The 24155-nt window shown below is 41.0% G+C and overlaps 1 protein-coding gene across 6 annotated transcripts in view; it reads right to left on the bottom strand.

Moving 5' to 3' along the window:
• CDCA2 (cell division cycle associated 2) overlaps nt 1-24155 on the bottom strand; it is a 111363-nt gene that overhangs the window by 72315 nt on the left and 14893 nt on the right. For 4 of the 6 annotated variants that reach the window (XM_055696068.1, XM_055696069.1, XM_055696073.1 and 1 more), the window contains exons 17-19: nt 21063-24118; nt 19218-19398; nt 7395-7519 (exon numbers count right to left, since the gene is read on the bottom strand). The gene's annotated coding sequence lies outside the window, so the exon portion shown is untranslated. Of the gene's footprint in view, nt 1-7394; nt 7520-15238; nt 18110-19217; nt 19399-20491; nt 24119-24155 lie in introns of those variants that run through there. The other 2 variants (XM_055696072.1, XM_055696070.1) reach the window with 2 other exon arrangements.

The raw sequence follows: 24155 nt of genomic DNA, 5'->3' as shown, positions 1-24155 counted from the left end.
TTGCTCATCCTTTTGATTCTCAAATATACATTGTGGTATTTTGCGACTCCACAGCATCTTTCAGCAAATTATGCTTTTAAACTCCCTTCACATATGACCTTCTAAAAAGCCAAGCAAACAAACAAGCAAAAACCCCAGCATATGCTTGTATAGTAGCATATCTTACTCATATAGCAACATTATGGTCCAAGATTCTACAGATTTTTCACAAGAATGAGTCATGAGCATCCCCATTTTACAGGTGGGAAGTTGAGGCTGGGAAAAGAGACAGGTGAGCGGACAGACATCCCCCAAGGTTACATCTTAAACTGCTGATGAGTTGGAAATGCATCCTTTTCCCTCAACACATGAAACGACAGTCCTTTCCAAACAATTCTACATGTGCAAAGGGGATAAAATATCTATAAGAAAATTTGTTCTACTGGTGAGCTTCCCAGGGGAGTTTGAATGACAGAGCGTACAACACCTTGACAGTGTCTATTTAAACAAAGGAAGCGCAGTGTACATGCCTCAGACATTTCTCCATAGAGTTCAAGGCAGCAAAGGTCACCGTATACTATACCTTTAAATAAAAGTAACCAGGATAAAGGGGAGAAACCTAAACTAGAGACTGCCAGCTGTGGGAAGAGAGGGCTCTGTGGGTAGCTGTCTGTTGCCATCTCGTGGACAAGAAAATATATTCCAAAATCAGAGCAGCAAGTCGGGGTCCAGAATCCCCCTTCTCAAGAAAATTCACTCTCTTTCCTTTTGGATCACCTCTGAACTCCTGTTCCGCTGTCTTCTCAGCTGCTTGTTGTTTTCTTTTAAAGCAAAGAGAATTTGTTCTTGTTGACTGAGAAATCCAGTGAAAGAACAGTTTGGATCAAATCTAGGAGTAACTTTAATTAGCTTGGAAGACAGGCTGAGAGGAGGAAGAGGGAGGGATGAAAGAGAAGAGGAAAGCAGATGAAACTCTTGCACCAAATGGCAAACAAAGGGTTTGCTTTGCAATTTCATGGATCAAGCAGTGGTCAAGGGTTGAAAACCCTTACTGAAAAATCTTAAGTGGCACTAAATTAACATACACTGGAAAGCGGGCTAAAAGTTTTCTTTTGTCATTAACAGTTGTGATTCAAGTTACCTCCTGGCTCTTCCTCTCCTGTTACAGTTTACCCAGGGCAGAAATTGTTTAGTGTAATTTATGCAATGCCAAGCCATGGGACTCTGTTGACTAATTCTGTAAAATAGGAGCTTTTTTATGCCTGGCAGCCCTTTTCAAGTCACCAGTTCACAAGAGCAAACAGCAAGAGAGGGAAGCGGGAACTCTGCCTGTAGGAGTTGTTATTCCTAAGCCTACCCTTTGAGATTTATGCATATTGGCTTAGATCACAAGATCAGACCAGCTCAGCAGTCTGCCAGTAAAAACAGCTAATACATTTACATCACCTGCCATATAACCCAGAAAAAGTCTTCCTGCCTCAGTTTCCCCACAGCAGAAATTGCAAATAATACCTTGACCTTAATTTATTAAAGCCTTTCAACCTGGTAAGTGTAGAGTTCTTCTAAAAGTTTACTATTATTAACATGCTATCTTTTGTAAAGATCCTTTAAGCTTTGGTGCCAACACGAGGTCAGGAAGATGATAATATCAATGATAGTATCCACATTAGAAAAATAAGGAACGAGGAAGATACAAGGAAGATGCCACAACACAGGCACTGACTGAGAGACTCATTTACATTTAGGCAGGAGTCCCCAAAGAAGGGACCCCCCAAAGCCAGAGACCACTTTTGACCACTTGGGCCCACCACACAGAAACCCAGCTGCAATGGGTATCTTTTCACGTGCGTGCAAGGGAGAACAAGGAGATTATCCAAGTTAACATCAAATCAAGCTGGTAGCCGTACGTGGTACACCTCTAAGCAGAAATTTTAACTCTCTATCAAAAACAGGAGGGCCAACATAGTTCCATGCCCCAGTCTGGAACATCACCATATGGACTGCAATAATATACCGTAGCGTGGTCTTCACTGGCTGGGAATATCTGCCCCCATTTCTCTATGCTCAGAACTCCTAAGTCTTACCTGGCAGTACTAATTAGGGCTTGCTCATACGGTTTATTTGGTACTTCTAAAGCACTTCTGGCATAAAAATGGGGGAGGTCCTTCCTAAGGGCATCACTACCCTCAACTGACATGCTGGGAGCATTACACAATGCAATATAATTTGAAGAAAAATCTTCATTGGAGATGACCAGACCACCACTACTACCTATTAGCCAAATATGGAACACCCACGGATCTCCGAGAATAAGCACACTGAAGTCTAGCACTGTTTGTCCTTTAATTTAGTTAACTGACGTTCTTTTTAATGTCCAATGGACAGTATTTAAGGAGCGGGGAAAATGTTTCCCCATTACATTATGCCCCCAGGCAACGGAGATGATAATTTTCTACCCTACTAGGAAGGGCACCACACCATTAAATTGTGACAAATTAGTTTTGGGTTATGTGCTTTACTAGTCCCACATGGTAACTAAAACTTCTACATTATCTGACTGCAAAGCAAATCAGAAACGGTTCTGAGCCTACAGCGTGACAGACTCTGAGAACAGAGATTGCTCCTCGCTCACTGCTGAACCAAAACGAAGCCTCAAAATGGCTTAGACAAGAACATCCTTGCTTACCTTAGTGCCTTACTCTGCAAATACGCCGTCAGGCTCAAAGGGAGTACTCGCCAAAGAACATGCTATTCAGCAGAATCTGGGTTTTGTTCACCTTCCGTTCCTACCTGGCCTTTTAACCAGCTGAAAGCACCTGAAAAAGCCTGGTTCAACAGATAAAACACCAGAGCAGAAGTCTATGGGACTGTGTTCTTCTCTTGGCTTTGCTGTATGAGCTTAAAAAAGAAATACAACATACTTTGTGGTTTCGATGTCCTTCAGAACATTTCTTGAGGTGTTAAACCGTCTGGGGAGGAAATGCCTCTTACGGTACGTGCAAAACAACACTTTTCTTCTTCAAATGCAGACTCCTCACGAGGCAGTGAACTACCCCGAAGAAGCCAACCGCAGAACTTGGGATGGAAACGTGGCCCTGTACTACAGCAGAATGTGTCCCATGGAGAAACCTGGGCTAACAGCTCCGATGACCTTGCTGTGGTAACCTGGATAAATAACCCAAGTCTTCATTCATACCCCTTTGCCTTTCAGCTGGTACTATGTGTGACAAGCCAGGCTCTAACTTCTGGAAAGGGATACTGACCTCAGATCTAGCTCTTGCTTTTACTGTAGAGATCTCCAAATATTCACAGAGCAGCTGTTGCACCAACACAGTGTTCAGCTATGTCCAGATAAACTGGCACCGGTTGTGGATTACCCTAATACCTAAGATTAGACAGTTTGAAAAGGGAATTACCACTGCTATTTCAACTTAAAATCATCGGTCCCAATCCTTACTTTGCAAGAATGGAGTGGATTCCTGGCACTCTTATTTCCAGGTGATTGAAGTGTCCAGGAACATTTTCAGCTGGTAAATCAGCAAGGTTTTCACTGTTCCCCTAGAGCTCAGGTGTTCTGTTACCCTCAGTCTAAGCTGATACAGGAGTAGGAACCCAGCTGCACAGCATCTCGAGGGAATGGACCAGCGAAGTAAAATATCCTGAGGGAAATGTTTTTTGGTGACCCTAGCGAGTTCCTCGTTGATGATGCATTCGATATATGTACATACAGGGGTCAAACGCACAACTGGATCCATCAGCGTCAAACGAAATACCCCTCTCTAATCAGGTAGCTCCATTTACACCACGGCAGGATATAAACCTCAACCCTCTCACCCAGATTTTGAACACACCAACCAGCAGTCCAGCCACCAGTTGACTTCCCACGTGCTGGGAAGTACAAGAAATCTAATAAATAAACTACCGTGGCAAGATCTCCAATTCCATTTCTGCAGATGTCCTGATAAATATCCAAACATTTAGGCAGTTCTCCAAATTCACGCTGAATTACAAACCTTCTCAAGATCTGCTCCACTTTATTCTGCAGAATTCCATCAAATTTGGACGCTTAGGTATTTAAGACTTTTTTGAAAAGTGCAGAGTGAGTGAAAGGAAGGGAGAACAAAAAGTTAGCAACCCACCCTGCCATATTTATTCTGGTCTGCATCATTTAAAAAAATGAGCACTAAAAGACTGAGTGGAGCTCACCCGATGTTTTATAATGTACTGTAATTTCTCAGGAAAACGCTTTGTGAAAAGTAAGCAATATATCCTAGTGTATAAGTATGTAACCATAGTTTCCCCCACCATGCAAAACATCTGTGACCTTGCACAGAGGTCATCACTGCAGTAGTGTTTCTCTTTACTTTTAAAGAAATGTCAGGCCATTTTTTATACAAGACTTATGACAGGGTGCTGTTTATTGTATCACAAAGCCACTATAACTCCAGCACAAGGAAACTGCTATTATTTGGAGAGTATATATCTTCCTGACTAGCAGTAAAGATGAAAATAAGAAGGGTAGTTTTCAGAGAGTAAAAGTTAGAGTCTCCCTTAATGACACCAGCATCTTCTCCATGACTGAAAACTGAACCATTACTGGACTGCTCCATCTGATTAAGGCTCAGATTTTGTGCTGGGGTTTTCTATTAGGTCACACAGGGTTTATGCTCATCTTCCACTGAAAATGGTGCCAAATTCTTAAGGTTTTGAGGTCTCTCACATGAACATACAATCAGTTTAGCCACTGGACTTAAAAAATTTCAGCTCCCTTCAGCAGAGGTGTGCTTCCCTCCCCACACCACTTTACGCAGAACCAGATTTTTTGTTTCACATGGAAAGTGTTGGAGAAAATGTCAAGGACAATTTGGGGCCAAACAAAAAATCATTTCCAGTCACCTCTATTTCCTTTTTACCTTTATCATGGAAAATTGCTTGTGGCTTTTTCTGGTAGCTCTGTTCAGTCCTGAACGAGTACACTGTGGGGGCACCAGGCTGTGCAGGCTGCATCTTTTAAATCAGAAGTCTAACTGAGATACTAACTAGTTGTGTTCATTGAAGGTCCCTCGGTACTTTTCGCAAGACTAACCTCTGTATCCTGGCCAAATTCCAGCTCAAGTAATTACAATCTACTTTCCCAAACATCCCTCTTCTTTCCCTGCAGCACTTTCAATTGCATATGAAATTATTCTATTATCTAATTATAATAGTGCCCACAGACTGCTGTCGAGCTTGGGGATTCTGTGTGGTGCTAGGGAGAGCACAGATGCCCGCAGAGCCCCCTGGCTTCCCAGCAGCATCCTGTGCCAGTGCTGAGACCCGCGACTTCCTCGCTGTGGCTCTGAAATGCTGGACCGAAGAACAGGGTTCAATTTGAAATTCAATACAGTAAATCAGGATTAGAAAGAGAAGCAAAAGAAAGAAATACGTAAGCTTGACAAAGAAAGCAAAAAAGGGACAGGTCCTGCTGGTGGTGTTTTAGGCTGACTGTGTGCTATTTCATCAGTAGCACCCCCCACAGTAGATGAAAACAAAGCTGCCCAGCGGACATCTATGCTGCTTAACAAAAAGCACCGTAGAGGAACGTCCCAGCAAGCAGCACACCTGCTGGAAGAGCCACCCAAAGTGCCATCGTGTACCAGGTCTGAACTGTAAGTTGAGCGCCCACACTGGCTGTAACTCAACAGATACGTTGCTTCTGATTGAGCCGTGATTGCACGGTGTGATCGGCACCCCACACACTTCGGGCAGCTGGGGTTACCATGCCTTCCACAAGCAGACAGGGGCTCACTCTGCTTACGCTTCAAACAGACCATATGCCAAGCGCTGCTAATACAGGTCCAAGTTCAAGCTAAGAAGTGTTGCCAAGAGGCAGGATGTTATCAGATTGGTCTTAACACCATGTGAATGCAACTACATGCCTAGGTGCTTCACTGAATTATGAAGCCTTTGATTTCTGGAATGAAGGGGGAGGTGGATTGGAAGGAATCACCTTTCCTCGTTAAGTATTTGCACAAGCAAACAGTAGGGGAATGACTAGACTTTTTAGGAACTCCATTCCCATTTAAGCAGCCAGATTTTAAAAACCAAGCAAACACAAATGGAAAAATGCAGAAGTCTGAAATACCTTTCTCAGCATATTCAATTAAGTCAACTGCTCACAAATATTACACAGCTTAAATTCAGAGAGATGACATTTAGAGGACAGCAAGTTTTTTTCCTGATCATTTTGGGAGATCATCTTTGAGATGTTTAACACAGAACTGACCACAGAACAGCCATTCACCACAAAGTGCATCCTAGCGTGCACCAATATGAACAGCAGAGTAGAAGAAAGTGATCAGAGAAATCCTGTCAGCTTTTTTGAAATGTTTGTTTGTGGTTCATTGTCATTAATTGGAAAAAAAATATTTGTAGTTCTTTGGGGAGAAGAATCATTTGTTCACATTTTTTCTCCTATACATCATAAGTCATATTTATGTAATAGCTATGAAGACATTTCAGTTTAGATTGTTGATGCCTTTGTACCTTTAAGCATAGGTTTTGAAGTGTGTTTCCTTATAATGCTATAATTTAACTTCAACATTTTTAAATGAAAATGGCAGCAGGATGCAGCCAGCATATGCTATGTAGTCCACAGAGGGCAATTATTAATTTCCCAGTGGATACCTTTTCTTATGGTGACTGGCAGTGGGGTTTTTTGTTTGCTTTTTTATATTATTATTACTCAGGCCTTTTAAATAAAACATTGCTAGATGTCTGTATCTCAATACACCTGCTGTGCCAGTGATTACACTGTGTTTAATGGCATGTCTATCTTGGGAGAGCATAGCCGAGTGTAAGAGGGGACTGGAAAGGACAATAAAACAGCTGTTGAATTTGTACATCCCTACATTCCAGTTGAGGAGCTGTCACCAACCTGCTAGGGCCTGGCACGGGCCTTGGTAGTATCTGAGCTCCAGCCCTGGTTCTGACACTAACTTAGCTGCAGTCTTGCTCAAACCTGTAATTATCAGGCAGGCTTGTAGCTGAACGCTGAAACGGTGCAGGAAAGAAACAAACACAAAGTTTTCCAGCAGTGGCTTGTACTGACCAAATTTTTCTTCTGCTGAAGATAATAACGGACATGAGAACGATGAAACTCCAGTAATAATAGCACCATCCGTACTAACAGGAATGTTTCAACAATGCGCTTACAAAATACACCTTGAAGATCATCCCTAAAAATGTGAATCATCAGTACAGACCAAACCCAATGTACAAATTTCACACCTGAGCAAAGACCCTGACAATTTGTCAACTTGGACTAGGGAAAGACATGCGCAATGGTAAAGCAAATACACAACTAACTGCAGGTCTACATGAATGGAACTAACTACGCTTTAGCCCAAGCTTGACATTTCGATTTTGTTCCTTACCTCAAAAAGTGTGGAGATGAATTCCTTTGCTTTTCCCAAACGTAAACTGTCCAGTCCTCTGTAGCTAGATACTCAGCAGATAGCAGCGGGGTAAAAATATCACGCAGATAGTACCAAGATCCATGCTTTAATAAAAAACCAACCAAACAATCAATCAAAAACAAACAAACAAAAAAAACCAACCCACAAACAAACAACAAAAACACCCACTAAGCTGAATTTAAATGAAGAGCGAACAGGGCAATGACTCTACAAAACCAAACCACTATCACCCAAAGTGCTACCCCAGTCTGTGCATTTCTAATGGCTTCTCATCTGCAGGCAACAGAAAAATGCCACAATTCTGCTTTTTTTCTAGGACGAAGCCTCAACTCTGCAGCAAGATCCACACAGGTGGATTCTTGTATCTGTTTAGAGCCCCATTAATTTTGTGAGACAAAAGAAACCACTTTGGCAGATTCACCCAGAACTTTTTTCTTATAAAGATGCTCTTGAAAAAAGAGTAATTCCAAAAGCAGGTCCAAGTTCAAACCCAGCATGCCAATACAGTGATAAATAAAAAAAAACAGGGAAGTTTCACAGACTACTGAACATATGTCATCAGAGCTGAGAGATAAGTTACATGTTACAGATACCAGCCAAAGAATTGGCAGGAATAAAGACTTGATTCTTATAATACTTGGACAACTCTTTATTAAAAAAAAAAAAAAGTATTCCATTAACTGCATCACTTCTAAATGGCCTCGTATCGTACTTGAGGCTGAAGTAGTTACTGAAGAAAGATCAAGGGTTAAGCTGCACACCGCACAACAGCACAAGACTTTAAAAGAAATAATAAAAAAAAGCTTCATCCAATTTTTTTTCCAAATTAAATCAAGAACATTCATAATTAGTTTTTACACCGGAGACATCTAGTGGGAAATGAAAGAACTGAAAGAGCCATAAGCTGCCTTCGCCCTTTCATTAATATTTGCTCCCAAATGCAGGTCAAATAAATCTAACTCACAGTTTGAAATGAGTAGCTTTAAAACTGATGTATTACTTTCTGCTCGGATTTATGCCACCCATTTTGGATAATTACTCCCAATGCTTTTTCCCTATTGTATTCAAAGCTTCTTCATAAGAACGAAACGAAGTTGGGTTCCTTGAGATCTCTTCTGCTTTTAATAACTTTTCATTCCCCTCCACCCCTCCCCATCCTCAAAGATTACTTCCACCTTTGCAATTTAAGGCAACTGGATTTGTGCTGGCAGACACCTTGCACTCATTTATGTATGTGTTTTGTTCCCTGCTGTGATAAATTGCACTGTCCAGGCACACAGTAAAAGACCATCCTGCCCTGCATCCAAGGCCCTGATCCTGTGAAAATGTACCCATGTGCTTGAGTTTATACACTGAATAAATTTACCAAAGCACACGTGTAAGCCCTGTTCTCACAAGATTTATGCACATCAATAGGGTTACGCATAGTGCATAAAGTTAAGCACGTGTTTAAGTCATTACGAGACTAGGAACGAAACACACAAAGGGTGGGAGGGAAAATAGATGGACAGAAAGGTGACTTAATTTGCCCTACGTCATGGTAGTCACGTCCACATGGCACAATGCAACATGTGTCCAGGGATACCTAAACTAGTCCTACAAACCTTGCTGTTACAGGAAGAAGCTCAGTCCCACCAGCAAGCCACCCTGGCTCAGGCCAGCAGACCTACTAGGCAGAAGGGCTAATTAGCCTGAGCAAAGCATCACGCCAACACAGCTCTACAGCTTTTAGAAGCTGAGCTAAAAGCTAAAACACGTACCAGTGCACAGCATCGCATTGTACTTTTTTAAAGAGTTTCCAGACAAAGCCAGTAGGGACAGAACTATGTCTTCAGCACTGCTTCTTAGCATTTTCTTTTTTGGCTGTTTTGCTACCTCAATGCAGTCGGGGGGAAGAAGCCGTTTTGCTGAAACCCACAGCAGAAGCGTGTCATGCCTCAGTGCAATGCCAGAAAATGAACCAAAGGGAACTACCTTCCATCTCCATGCAAAACATTTTGACATGAGAGAGAAACAAAGGGAAGAAGGGGACAACTGTAAGGAAACACAACACAACATTGCACCTTACTCAGGGTGTGGTGCTGCAAACGAGACAAGAAAATGTGACCTCGTGAGCTCTCTAGGCCCATGTAGAAGAGCCAGGATACCCACAGAAGTCCTCCCCTACAGATCTGGGAGCACCACTGAGGCCTTCGAAGCTGATCCATTAGAGACATCCAAGTTTCCACTTCATTACAAATCCACATGGGAAATCAAACCTTCTCTGCTGTCTCTCCTTTGGTATCTGTAGGCTTTTAGAGATTTCATCTATATCGTTACAGCAACGTAGTTAAATCACCTTCTTGTTGTCTGTAAAAGAGCAAAAGGAGAAGCCTGGGTTTGGTAGCATAAGACCTGGGAAAATCGGGGGTAACGTTATTTTCGCTGTGTGCTGCTGGGTTTGGAGAAAGCTGAATTCAGGCAACCGTTTTGCCTTTCCATCCCCTCCTCCACCTTTTGTGCTGCACATCACCAGCTGCAAGAGGGGTCTATCCCTTCAGATTTAAGACACCTGGCTTCTGCATTTGCAGAGAAGTAAGAACAGGTACATGCTACCTGCTCTATACGGGCTGTATTTGGGGTTAACAATTGTGTGACATCGGATCAGCTTAGTGCTTAACCTTCTGTGTCATTATTTTCACTTCATAGATACACATAATTGCTCAGTTACGACAATTCTTTTGCAAAAAGTGGTTCTCCATAAGATGTCTATCTGTTTGCCTCCCTCCCCCTCAAAATACCAGGTACCCAGGTGTCTTAAATCTGAAGTGATAGACCCCTCTTGCAGCTGGTGATGTGCAGCACAAAAGGTGGAGGAGGGGATGGAAAGGCAAAACGGTTGCCTGAATTCAGCTTTCTCCAAACCCAGCAGCACACAGCGAAAATAACGTTACCCGATTTTCCCAGGTCTTATGCTACCAAACCCAGGCTTCTCCTTTTGCTCTTTTACAGACAACATGCACCACAGATGCAAAAATATACTCTCTAAGGCCTGCAAACCTCAAATTCATGTTTGAAATTCATTCAAAGCCCCATGTCACGATCGGCTTACATCTTTGCTGACCAAACACCCCGATACCCTGCTGTCCTAACAGCACACAGACTGAAACGAGACCTCAGATTGGAATTTAGGGAGAATCTGGAAGCAGACTTGGTGGCTTGCTCTGGAAGGAGACAGTTTCTAGCAGAGGAGCCTGTGAACCCAAGGGGAGTTAAACCAGGACCGCGACTGGAGGAAGCCCAGGTACTACCCCCATGGCTTATAATGGCTGGGGACAGTGTTTAAGAGCATTTTGCACAGGAGTTTTTTCACTGCACGACCAGCAAAACTTCATAGCTCCCCTAGAACCTTCCAAGAAGGAAATAAGCTCAGGCAGCCTGGTGAAACCAAACGAAAGGGTAACCCTACTATCAGTGCTGGGGTCCATTTTTTAGTCTCCAGGAGAGTTACCTCAAGAAAAAGATTTGACAAAGAGACCAAGAGTTCAGACAGCTCCTAGCCCCCACTGAGCAGAACGGTTCTGGGGAAGAAGACAAGCATTACCACTGTGATCGAAACCCACGGCTTTCTTCACACACAAAGCAACGCCGCATCCCATTCTCCAAGCACCAAGCAGGATCTGCTCCGAGCCAGCTCCGGGGTGACACTTTGTCCCCCATACAGCCCCCCCACCCCGCCCCCAACAGCAAGCTCACAGCTCCTCCCCTGCTTTCAGGTATCAAAACTATATTCATTAGGTCACAAAGTGGGGGAAAAGGTAAATATAAAAAGTAATTTGAGGGGAAAATCCTCTCAGAGAACTTACCCTCTGCAAAACGCAGCGTCACCAGAGCCAGCACCGAGGAGGAGACTGCAATTAGGGATGATGGAAGGCACCTGAGCCCAGGCTGCTCCACAGGTGACTCATCAGTCCCCCCGCACCTGCCCCGTCTGGAATGCCCCTCCTTGGGGAAAGGGAGGGTGGCTGTGAAAAGCACTCCCAAGGCCACAAAATTCAAGCAGAAAAAAGGAGAAAATGAAAACATAGTACTTTGCTTTCTGAATTTTAGCGTATCTGGACTTATAGCCACCTCTGTTGTGAGAAGGGAAGGTAAAAACTTACGAATTTTTTGGATCTGCTTTGCATTCATCACAGACATTTAATCATTAGTTTATTGATTTCTATGCATGTTTATACATTTCTCTGCGCACATGGCTCTTTGACTTTGCTAAATCTATCTGGAAGGGACAGGCCAGCAGGTCCCAACATTCTTTTTCTCTATGCAAAGTAACTGCTAAATCTTTTAAGAAGCTTTTGTCTACAGAGATGCAGTGTTTTGAGGTGTGGCTTTCATGCAGCACATCACAGAGGAAGTGCACACCCCTGGCAATCATGAAAGTTTGATTTCCAGACTTGTTTATTTCTTTGCTTCCCTTCAGCACATTCAGTAACTAATTGTGAAGGGAAAACTTGTCCTCTCCCAGAATTAGAGGCTCCAGGTTATTTGAAACACTAATAAGGACAAGACCAAAAAAAAAAAAAAAATCAAAATCACATTTGCTTACTTCTCTGGAGTGATTAACTGAAGTCTTGCCAGCTAAAAGAAAAAAAACCACCTAAAAAGTAAGAAGAGGCTACACGGAGGGGAGGATAAGAGCATACACTTTATTCAGGCAGGCAGACTTGTTCCACCTGCTGAAGAGAGGAAATGAAATTAATTCCTCTGTTTTGTTTCTTCCCCCTTTATAACAGAGCTAATGTCTTGTATTCCCTGTCCCCACCTGCTGGTAGCAAAGAATTACCCATTTTCTAGGCTGGATCGTAGAAGAAAATTGATATGTAGAACATCGAAGAAAAGTTTGAAATGGAAAACCAAGTGGTATGGTGATGGGATGAAGGGGGAAATCCGAGAAAGACAGAGAGATATTAAGCACTTTGCTGAAGTGCAGCTTTGGCTGGAGCAGGTAAGATGCATGTGGCACTTGGGCTTAATCGTGACTCAAACTGGCCATTTTCCACAGGCCAGTGTGACTTGCAGCTGCCCTGAATGAAAGCAGGAAATTGCATTTTTGCTATTTATAAACTGTGAGAGTGAAATAACATGAATACTGTATGCCTCTCCCGATCCCCATCTGTGGGGTTTTAAGTATCTTATAAGCCCCAATAGATTGTGCTTCTCAGATCTTATAAGGGCATTCTCATCATACCGACCCATAACCCGGTTCAGCGTAACTGCACCATTGTCTTCCGTTATGTTAATTTGGATAAATTACCTTTTGGGTTATAGCTCCTGTACAGCTCAAGCTAAAGCAGGGTTGTTTTTTTTTATTTCAAGGAGTAGGAGCCAGTGCTTTTGGAACAAGATGGCTCTTCTATTTGCACTGACTTTGTCACCACATGGCTTCTTGAATGACAGTCACAACACCCTAACAGGGCTACAAGCTTGTTTACAGGACTTATTTTCTCCTGGACTTGTTCACGCTTTGTACCTTCAGGTATATCAAAACCACAACGTAAGAACAAAGTCTACAGTCTCAGGCGAAGTCAGCCTAACGCAGCAAGGATTATCTCTAAATCAACCCAGTTTGTATGTAGTCTAATGCAAAAACGTATTGGGGGAAAAAAAAAAAAAAAAAGATCTACCTGCCACTGCAACATAAATGTTGCAGCAACAGAAAGGAATGGGTCTGCCTCCACTGTAAACGTGGGGTTACTCCACCAGCTAAAGATTACCAACAAAAATCACTTCATGCTGCAAACAAACATTAAACTCGGGCTGGCTTTACAGTAACATGTATACTAACAGATCCTACGCCTTGCAAAGAGGTAGCTCAAGTTGCAAGCAAGACCCTTTATTCTGTAGCATTTCTGTTCATTGCAATTTCTCAGATGAGTCACCTATGAGAGTTTACAACGAAGTACTAACTTACCCAAGTGAGTTGTTCAAACAGATTACGGCTTGTAAAATTTCCCCAAGTAGAGCACTGTTAACTAGAGACTCTGGTGCTGCGCTACTTACCAGATGGGAAAAAAAAATTTAGTTTCTACTAGATATTGTGAAGTTCAGCTTTGCAGGGCAGGGAAATTCCCACAGGGACAGGAAAAGCTACAGCTGATGAGCACATCCATAAAAATAATAAAAAAGGCACTGATGATTGTACCAAGATAACGACAGGAAATAAAAAGATTTCAAGCACTGAACACTCCAGTATATTTAATCAAAATGCTTCTCCAAAGAGGCCTCCTGACTGAAAACTTGCGTTCTGGAGCTTCTGAGCTGGGATCCCTCCCGTCACTGTCATAGTGGGTAATCAGCTCTATAACCTATGTAAGTCTCAAGTCCTTCCACATCAGATACTTCTTCCTTGTCTACAGGAGGCTTATTAAGACTCTCATCTACAAAGCAATTGGAAAAGGGACAAAGCAGTTTCAGAGAACTGCCAAGTAGCACTGTGTTTCACAACACTTTACGGTGAGATCCTACAAACCGTGCAAATGTACTTTGCAAAGCGAGTGAGGAGACTGCTATCGCTTAAAGAGGTTGCAAACTAAACTGAAACTTTTCATAAATGGAGCAAAACGGGAGAAAGGGATGAAGGAAAGGAGTTGCAAAAAGACAATGTTTCATGGCACAGAAAGTGCAATCAGAACTCCCTATCAGCTGTGTAGCTGAAAACACAGCCCCGAGAGTGTCAGCTGATCCAGCCACCATGAAGTCCTTCCCCAGAACTCACCCACAAGCAAAAGCCCAGCACCTGACTTCTGTCCTTTTCATTCTGAAGAAATTCTCGTAAGAGAAGCCTAAAGGTTAGCAGAAGAGACCCAGAAAACTTTCATCCCAGGACCCTCAAACGCTGCCTGACGGAACAATGCAGAGGGCCATCGGGCTGTAGTGGAGCATGCTTGATGCACCTTTAAACGGGTTAGATCAAATTAAGAGTCCAAAAAGAAATCATTACCTCCCTTCACTTAAACATCTTTCTTAATAAAGTATCCCAGGATTGAATTTCAGGCCCAGTGTTTTCAGGGATATACGGGTTATTTCCAAGCCGAGCTATTACCAGTGAATGCGGTGACATTAATATGAGTAAATGCAGGAAAAAGGATGAAATAAAACATATCCTATTGAAGGAAATGAGAGCTCCTTAAGAAAGAAAAACACACATAGGAAAGACGTGGGCATATCAGGATACAAATGGGACACTGGGGAGTGCCGGATTCCACAAGCATGATGTTATTGAAGTGTTTGATACCAGAGTAAGCACCTGCAGATATGAATTACATCCTTGTTCAGACCACTAACATCGGAGTACTGACATCTCAGGAAGTGCTTATGTTATATTTCAAATCCCACTGCCAACTGCATAAATATCAAATAAATCAATCATAGATATAAAAGACATTATCTTAAGGACTTCAAAAAGCTGAACAAGCCACCTCTCTTCTAAAAGTAGTACCACCCTTAAATCATTTGGGCTTTTTCTGTCCATTGCACCTGAACAGCAATAACATTAATGTTGTTGACCATCACACATTAAAAGCTTCACCTCTGTATACAGAGATAGAATAGGGATAGAAATAGTTTAAACCAGTAATCGCTCAGTAATCAGGCCAAAGGTTTTGCACACTGTAAACAGACTTTCCACTGCCTTCAGGAGGTGGCCATCTCATTTTACGCATGTAGAAACCGAGGCATCAAACTATGAAAGGACTTGTGCAATATCAAGAGAGCTCTAGAATGTCAGGAGCAAAACAAACTCAGGACTAGGAGTCCTTGAAATGTTCATTAGACCATGCAATCCTTATTCTCAGTGCATTTTGAGAAGCTATTGCTGACCACAACAGAGGTTGCAATCTAGAAATGAAGCGGTTTTGCACTCAAAAGACATTTTGTCATCTGCACGTATCAGATAAAAAGACTATTAAAAATAGACTACAAACAGTTCACGTCATTTTAAAGGAATCTTGTGATTTAACTGAAAGCGTCTATTCTGTGTTGAAAAAATAAGGTCTTAAGTTTCTGCTACTTTTTAAATAATTTTTTAAATTAAAAGTTACAAATACCAAAACAAATACAATAAACCCCTACATTTTAATAAACTAAGATTTTACTAGCGTTATGGATTTTTGGATTTTGAGAACACTTTTCAATTTAAGAGTTTCCCTATAAGCTCTTATTAGGTTGTTATTCTTCCTTGCTTGCTACGGCAGTCTTAATTACTGTTGCTCCAAAACCAGCTACCATCCATCTTATTCAAGCAGGGACTATTTGGCCATACCGCTAAATCATCTGGTATAATCAGTTTTTAAAAGTTTGTTCTGCAATGAAAAAATGGCTGAGAAAGGAAGCAAAAGTAAATATATCTTTTTACATTTTGTTAACAGCAGCAGGAAGATTAAGTGGCCATTCTACCAAATATTCATACGAATTCAGAATTTTTAAGCAGAAGTGTATTAGGAGCCACATATTCTGGGAGACATTAAAAAAGAAAGATCTGCTGTAAGGGACAATTTTTCAATTGGAATGAGTTTGCGAATGAAAATACAAGTATCAGTAGACTCTAAGCTTCATGGCTGGTGATAATTTCTCTCAAACTCCTAAGAACACAGGTTCTCCAAACCCAGGTAATTTCCAAGAGGAAATATTTGCAGGACTACTGCTTTGCACAGAGCATACAGGGAGCGCCGGGAGAAGCTCTGGTCCAGCATCATAGCCTCATGCTGTGCAGGCGACGGAACTTTATTTTCAGAGAAGCACCACCATTAAAGGACACTAACATGACTTGTCACTTGCTCTGGAGCTGGTGTAAGTATTGCAGCCCAAACAGCCCATCTGCTGCGTTAGAGGCTTCAGGAGCACTGGGAATTGCCAGCATCAGAAGCCTACGCTGTTACCGACTTTGCTGCATTTGTTCAGTGGCAAAAATGAAACATCTAAATAGCTGGTCGCATCAGGCTTCTGGACAGCAGGTCCAAGTGCTGCTCTTAACAACCGAGCCTTTTTTCTCTACTGGAATAATACAGCACATCCGTGCTCTCACCTAGAACCTGCTGCAACCAACATGAGTATTTCCACTGATTCCAGTATGCTTCAGAACATGCTCTCTCTTCTTACAATCTTCCATTATCTATTATATGCTCTGTTATTGAATGATTTCATAACCTGAATGTAGCAATAATATGCAGTGTGTATTTAATATGATTACATAATTTAAATATGTTTTGGCACAAGTCTTTTACAATCTTGTGCCAATTTCCAGACACCAGTTTTGGTGCCAGTCTCTCAGCAGCTGGACCAGCTTAATGGTCTGTCTTGTTATGAACAGTTAAAAAGTCTGCCTATCATGTTTTTCCTTTAGAAAAACAACACTTTTTAGAAAGATTAGATATCAAATAGGAATAGAGAAAGCATATGTAAGGCTTGACCTTCTCTTCAGCCTCTTATGATTGTAGAGTATCAAATCCTTTGAGTGAGAAAAACAAATTTAATTAAGCTTTTGCTTGTTTTTGTTTTTCTAAGGAGAGACCGAAGGTGCCAAACAAAAGATTTGGGATACAAAGACTCTCTCTTTGCCCATCAAACAAATCTGGGGCAGTAGAACATGGTTTGCTCAAAATACCAGCAGAAACATGACTCAAGTATCACAGGAGGCTCCTTTCTAGTTCCGCTCCATGGTAAAATTCAAGTCACTCATGAAGCACCAAGTGTCCTGCCCTGGGGCATGTTTGTCCAGGAAGTTATTCTTCTGGGTTTTATTACACTGCTATGTATTTCCATTTTGTATTCTGTAAGGTAATGGTGTGAACCTAAAGATGAACAATTCAAAATGTTCCACATCAAACTTGCACGTGGAATATGCTTTTAGGTCCTTAACTGTCTGCAAAACAAAATGTAGACCTTTGCGAAATTGCAAGCTTATCAGCTTTCAAATAATAACTCTATACAGTAGAGCTGCCACATTAAAAAATAAAATAAAAACTGATGATGTGCACTAGTAAATTCAAGGAGTATATTTCTCCTTATTCTGAGATTTTCATTTGACATAGGAAGCCATATCAAGTGCCTCCATCACTGATGGGGAACCAGTCCGTATGCAACAGGAAACACGATCAGGCATTGTTCGTAGGGCTGCTGTCCCATTAATCCACCCAAATCCTTCTATCCCCTGGTCTTCCCAGAGGTTCCTCTCATTTTAATCCCCCAAAAAATCCTAAAATCAGCGTTTCCAAGGAAGCTTTCATAATTAAGATTTCATTAATAGTTTGCATTAAAAAAAAAAAAAACCAAAAAAAAAATCGTTATGCAGCATTGTCAAAAATGAGACATTCCATTTCCAGCGTTCAGTTCACAAGATACAATAAGAGCGGGGGAAAATGTAATGACAAAAACAAAAAAGGTTCAAGTTTCCTTAAAAAAGACTAACCACCACCCCCTCCCCTCTGTTCAGCTGCAGTAAGGTGAAAGGCTAAATGTGGACAGAATGGTAATATGTAAGCGGTTTCTAAGCTTTCTGGTGGGAATACTTAACAGCGTAAGTATGTTTCCCCTGGAGACCTTCTCCACCATTTGGTCCAATTTCTTACTCCAAGAACTGAACCAATTCATGATGTAATGCTCCAGGGAAAACATTCCTCTCGAAAAAGAGTATCTTCCTAGGGAGAAGTTTGAAGAAAACATCTTAATATTGTTTAAACAGCTTTTGGCACGGTCATACTAGTTGCACTGCATTCAATACTGAAAGCAGAAGACAGGCAGGCTAAAAATATGGAAACGGAAAATTTTTTAGGATTTAGTTTAAGACTTCTTCTCATCTACCACCCCAAGTCCCTAGCCCTTGCTGATCCTTAATGGAATGAGAAAAAAGACATTTTCAGAAGCAGAGATATTTTTTTTTTTGCTAATAAAAGGGGAACAATTTAAGGCTTTGGCTATTCTGTGTGTCAGTATGAAACCACATACTTAATTCTGCCTACTGCCTTATCATTTTCTTTAACTCTTACACAAAGGTGCCATTCCAAAGCACTTAACACCACAGATCTGGCTGCAACTAAGGCTCTTTGTGGCTCTATTAAGAGGCGCTATGCCAAGCGTTAGAAAAAGTTCCTGGCAGCAATGCTTTAATTTGCTTAACTTGCAGTATCTTGCGTATGCATACATTCTCTGTGCTACCAACTGCTTTGCTTCCCTTTTTGGATCATCATCCTGTGAACCAAGCTGTCGTTTCTGTGACTGGCAAGAGTCAGGCGTTGGCGTGTTAAGCAAGAGGAGAAAGCATTGGGAAGACAGACGTGAGATAAGCAAGGCAGATCAGAAGGCAGCACGCTCCAAACGGAACAGCGATGCAGGAAAACTCAGCAAGGTACAATAGACCTTTATCTATCATGAGAAGCAAGCAGTGGGAGAGGTGCAAGAGACAAATGTAAAGTGAACGCTTGAGGCTTATATTCCATAGCTTGTATTATGTAATGCCTAGCATTAAGATAAGCTACATGCATATTACCTACCCCTTATGTAAGCCTTACAAAGCTTTCCTTACAAAACACACCATGGGTTCTTAAGATTATTTTTCTTCTTGAGAGGAAGAGTAAAATGACCTTTTTATTCATCATTAATATTTTTACCCACACAATTACTTTTTCCTCAATAGCACACACGAGGATACTCAACACACCCAAGTCAGTTCAAACGTGAATTCCCTTACAACCTTAATAGATTTGCATTAGTGAATATTATTTACTACCAAAACTCAGCATTACTGACCTTCTGAACATGAAACTAAGTGCATTTGTTTGTCCAAACATTTGCATGACATAGGCAGGTTATTTATGACAAGAGTGAAGCATGGCTTCAGAAGTATCTTCGGTATAACTCAGTTGATTTAATGGACGGTGATACCAGGTCCAGGTTTTTTCACCCTGATGTTACAAGTGATGTTACAAGGCTAATAAAAAAAAAAAAAAAAAAAAAAAGACAAAAAGCAAGAAAACTGAGTAACAACTTCATTCAAGGACAGCACAAACCCAAAACCAAACCACAGAGAGAACAAAAAGCCCCATTTTCTGATTTCTAGCTCGTTTAGTTTACTACGTCATTAGGGCTTTCAAGGAATGATCACTACTCGTTCTTGTAACTTCTCTTCAGACTTTGAGATACCTTGTTTGTAATCTTAAGTATTTAGTAATAATGATTTAAAAAATGAGGTTCTTTTATCTACTTACAAACATTAGGAGTTTTGCATATTATTTGTTCAAAGGGATTTTTGCTCCCAGGGTGGGATTATGAGAAGTAAAAGATTTGTTTGCAGGGTGGGGGCTGTCCAGGCATGGTGTCCGGCTTTGATAATTTACTTTTAGTCCTTCATTGTTACAATACTCCAAGGCCCCTGGCAATAGGTGACTAAATTAAAAGTTATTATTATTAATCATAAATATTGTTGTTCAGACTACAAAACATTTTGCACAACATGAAATCTCGGTTACAGAGTGCAAAGTCTTCACTGAACTGATTGGCAATGCTAAAAAACAGCAGTAAGCCTGCGCCATAAAGAGGTTATTTAAACTAAACTTTTGTGGAGTTGGAAGCCAGTCCATAGCAGGCTTCTGTCAAGAGGTTTTACTGCTAGTTTGCTGGGTCTTGTCTTTGCAGAATTTTCAGTTTCTGGGTAGACCCTAAACTTTTAAAGCCTTGAATCGCAACTATTTATCACCCATCAGGGAGCTACATAAAATGTATTTTCCTTCAGAATGACTATTCTCATAAAAAAATCTAATTTAAAAAAAAAAAAGACAATTAAGAATATTTTTTTTAAAATCCACAATATAGCCCAACTAACAGGGATTCTTAAGACTAAATACTATGAACCACAAAAATTAATGCCACCTGCAAGCTGTAAATATGCGTATTATTTAATTTTTTCCAAGTATTTACTTTGGCTGTTACATTCAGCTGAACAAGGCCTAAAAATTGTCAAACTAAATTCTTGTTTAAGAGTAGAGCTCTAACTACTGCCAGTTTGAGTGAAACACACATCCAGGTTTAGGGAATATGTTTTATTTATTTTGGCTGCAGCGCAGGGTAGAACATTTTCCATCCCATCCGAATGCAGTCAAAAAGGTTTTGAAATATTACACAATAAAAGCCATTCATTATATCTGTCTCCTCTCCCTTCCAAAAACAAAAATGGCTGACCAGTTCCAAATCTGTGCAGGGGGCAGGAAGATGGGAGTCAAGGGGTCACTGGAAATAACCCAAGACTAACACCAGGTTTTTCAGGTTTGAGTTAGGGAATATGTTCCATGCCCTCATTCCCAGCGCACACAGGTTTTTCTTCTTCCCCCTCCAAAGCTTGGTTAAAGTAGTTAATTGCTCTGTTATGCACAATTTACAGGACTTAGTTACAAAACTAATACATTAGCCTTCTTGTCTATAAGTCACAGGCACAACTTCATCTTTTCTACTGGGACACAGTGAAATTAGACCTTACCTTATTTCAAGTTAAAGCATTTTGATTTGCACTGTTTACCTCCTAATTTTAAAAATGGGCAATCTGAAAGAATACCTAACTACACTTTACAGTTTGTAGATTTATTTCCATTGCTTACCTACCTGTTAGCAGCTTGAAAACAAAATTTCTTTCACTGCCCACTCCTGTTCCTGTGTGCTTAAGCTATCCTTGGCATACTTCAACGGCACTTTTTTCCCCTCTCTCTCCATTTCCTTCTACATAGATCTAACAATGCTTTTCTGTTTGCTTCCTCGTGCATAGATCGGTTCATCACTAAAGTCTTTCAACGTCTAAGTGAACTGTAAGAGTGGCAGAGGATTCAGTGAGAAGGAGGAAGAGTAGAGCACAAACATTTTAGTGCATTTCCAAACAGCAACTAGACTAGCTGAACAGACAATAGTGACATTTATACACAACATTTGGTGTTTCAGTATCCCCTTCTGTTGCCCAATTAGAAGCAAGTAGAGATCTTTTTCTCTTATTTTTCAGCTTATTTTAGCTGAAGACTAGGTGAAACTTTATTTACAGCTGATTATTTCATAGAAAAAAAAAAAAAGGCACATATCCTTCTCATTATTTTCTTTCCCCTGCTTACCATGAGTGTCTGGTTGAGAAAACTATTTCTTCTGTCAATTCATATGTGAGAAAACTTGGTCATATTGCCTCCAGATTTATAACATACGTGACTCATAATTATGGCAAAATATTGGCATAAAATAATTCCTGAAAAACACTCACTTTCCTTTTAAAACTTCCTGAAAAATTCAAGTGTAAGTATTGTTATTCATTGTGTCTTCAGCTCACTAACGTTGAGCAAGTGTAAGTGAAGACCATTCCAACTGTGAAATACTCCTTACTGCTAGCTGCCAGATACTCAGCTGTCTGAAAATGTATCAAGACTGCACTTCATAGGATAGCTCAAAATGATATGTAATTACTCTTACTTATTAACGACATCATAATTACAGAGCAGCAAAATAATCAGTCTTTCTAGGACCCACCACTTGTCCTCTACATCAGTCAGAGCATGATAATTACATGGCAATCTGCTAAATGCAATTATTCGGCAATATACACTTAGTGCGAGCTATTACCGTACTTGAAGCCATTTAAAGCCTATACAATGCAGCACTTAACGTTAGTGAAGTACTTCTTTTAAAAGTACTTTGGTGCAAATAAAACTGCAGGTTGCATTAGCATGAGGAAGCTAACCTAATGTGACAGAACACCATTAAAATCTACTTCAGATAGCGCTGCAACTGACAGCTGAAAAGTAGAACCACAAACTCAAAATATCTCGACATCTGTCTGCACTTGCACACAATGTACCTTTATTTTAAGTCCTACACCCTGATGTGGCAGTGAAGATAACAGACTACTTCAGGAAGTTCTTCTGTCGATTGAATAGGGATAGTGAAGTTGCTGGTCATTCAAAGGTTAATGTTAACTCCGTTTTAGAAAAGCAAATCTGATAAATGGAACAGCATTGTTCACTCTGCTGTTCACACTCCCTGCATAACAGTCTGGCCACCAAGTTGTAGGTTACACTACTTCAGGAGTCTATAGAGATACTCCTCTGAGGAAAAGCAGCGAGTCACACGAGATCTGAACATTTAAAGTACTAAGACCATTTTGCTAGCCTTGCATGAAGAGCTCTGTCCCAAATTCCCCAGTTCCTTCCCATGCTAAAGGGCCCCAGTGTTAGCAATTCTCCAGCTCCCTATTCCATGACAGATTCTATCTCGGGTCTTAACTATTATGCAAGTCGCAAATCACCTCTTGCAACCCTAATCTCTAGTAATCAGAAAACACAGCCAGAAGAGACCTCAAGAGGCCATCTAGGCCCTATCCTTACCCCTAGGAAGGATCATATGTCATTCCTGACAGATATTTGTTTAATCTGTTCTTAAAAGCCTCCAGTGATGGAGATTCCACAACTTCCCAAGGCAATGTATTCCCATGCTCAACTATCTCTGCTGCTGGAACTTTTTCTTAATGTTTAACAGAGACATTTTTCTCTAATTTAAACACATTATTTCTTGTCCCATTCAGTACAGACATGGAGAATAGATTATTACCCCCACCCCCTTACAACAACCTTCTGTATAATTGAAGGCTTGTCTCCTCTCAAGTCCTCTCCACGTTAAGCCCTGTTAACTGCAACCTCTATTTCTCTGTAGGTTCCAACCTCACCCTCATGCAAGCCATGCAAACTGTCATCAAGCATCCACATATAATTCCTAACAACACTTCCCAACCAAACTGTGCCAGGAGGAAAATCCAAGCTGTTTCCTTCTCCCTACCCTTGTTCTTCTATTTTGGACTTGACTTATACTTCAGATCTGAAGTGCACTTAGCCTATCTGCTCAAGAAACCCCAAGGTTCTCTTCCAGTGCTGCTGTGGCTGATGCACAGGACAGCAACACCCCAAAAAGCACATTTTAAGCAGTATTTTAGATGAGGCCCTCTAGTATCATACATAGTTGTTTATTGCCTCTTCCTCCAGGACTGCTCTTCACTTGACCTAACTATTCCAAAACCAGTATTCAGTATCAGACACCCACCGTCTCCAAAGCTTTCACTCACTGCGAGATTTGGTACCCAAAAGCTGTTAGGTAATTCCTACCATCCCAGCTGCAAACGTAGTGCTCTACTGGGTTTAAGAATGCAACATGACTTCCATATAGAAAGTCGTGTCTGAACACAGTGCGTAAGCATTTCACTGTTCCAGATTCATTTCAGCGCATACTTCAGTTGCTGGTTTGATTCTTTTTGAATGTTAAAAGGAGCAGCTACTATTAGCTTTAATCTCAAGGAACTTTAAGTTTATCCTTAGCTAGTACCTCTTCAAAGATTTTGTACATTATGCTGCTATTTCCTAATTCAGTTACAACCATAAAAACTCATGTCAGACTGCCCTCTCCCGGCAAGCCAAAGTACTGCTATCACAACGAGACTCGACCCAAGGAACTACGCCGTTTCCAAATCTAGAATTTTCACTGTGACACAAAAGCAACCCCCAAAATAAAAGATCAACGAAACTGTTTTGATAACTTCAGTAATGTTTCTGAAGTAGCATGTGATGAACAGCACTTCGGTAGTGAAGTTTCTTTCAAGTTGCCTTAGGAGTTTGTGTCTTGGGAAAAACTGATGATGTCTGTAAAGAAAAATAAAACATGCAAAAAAATGAAACT

This window comes from Falco cherrug, chromosome 18, assembly GCF_023634085.1.
Source record: "Falco cherrug isolate bFalChe1 chromosome 18, bFalChe1.pri, whole genome shotgun sequence".
NCBI lineage: Eukaryota > Metazoa > Chordata > Aves > Falconiformes > Falconidae > Falco > Falco cherrug.
Note: the sequence above shows the minus strand (reverse complement) of the source record. Positions and strands in the feature narration are given on the sequence as shown.